The sequence below is a fragment of the Passer domesticus genome, chromosome 12 (genome assembly GCF_036417665.1).
Source record: "Passer domesticus isolate bPasDom1 chromosome 12, bPasDom1.hap1, whole genome shotgun sequence".
NCBI classification, from domain to species: Eukaryota; Metazoa; Chordata; class Aves; order Passeriformes; family Passeridae; genus Passer; species Passer domesticus.
This window is the reverse complement of record NC_087485.1, coordinates 13,924,264-13,924,874: the sequence shown is the minus strand read 5'-3', so window position 1 is coordinate 13,924,874 and position 611 is coordinate 13,924,264.

Sequence of the window (611 nt, the reverse complement as noted above, 5' to 3'; positions counted from 1 at the left end):
ATAAAATCCACAGCCGGCTGCTCAAACTCGCTCGCAGGTGGAAGCGACGTTTCTGGGAATGCAGCAATAAAATCGCGTCCCGCTCCTTCTCTCCACCGCGGGCGGGATTCACCTGCCCTGCGCTGCGTGGGGGCTCCCGCAGCCCGAGAGCGAGGAGGCGACGCCGGGCGCCTCCCCGAGCCCCATCCCACGGAGCGCTCCGCGCCCGGAGCTCGCCGCGAGGTCCAGCGAGGCGGCGGCGGCGGCGGGGACCAGCCTCCCCTCCCTGCTGCGCCCGGGCAGCGCCCGCCGTGCGCCCGTCGCGGCTCTGCCCCTGCGCGGCGGAGGCGGCGGCAGCCCGAGCCCGCCTCTCCCCGCCCGGCCGCTGGATCCGCTGGGTGCGCTGGGTGCGCGGCGCCGGCCGCAGCTGCCCCGCGGGCCCGGCCCCCGCCCCGCACCGCCCCCCGCGCCAGGCCCCGCCCGGCGCCGCCCCGGGGACCCGCGGAGCCGCGGCTGCCGCTGGAAGTACCTGCGGAGCGGCAGCGAAGCCGCTGCTGCTCGCGGCAGCCCCATCCCCGCCCCGGGCTCCTCCTGGGCTGCGTGCCCGCGGCGGATCGCTCGGCTGCTATCGG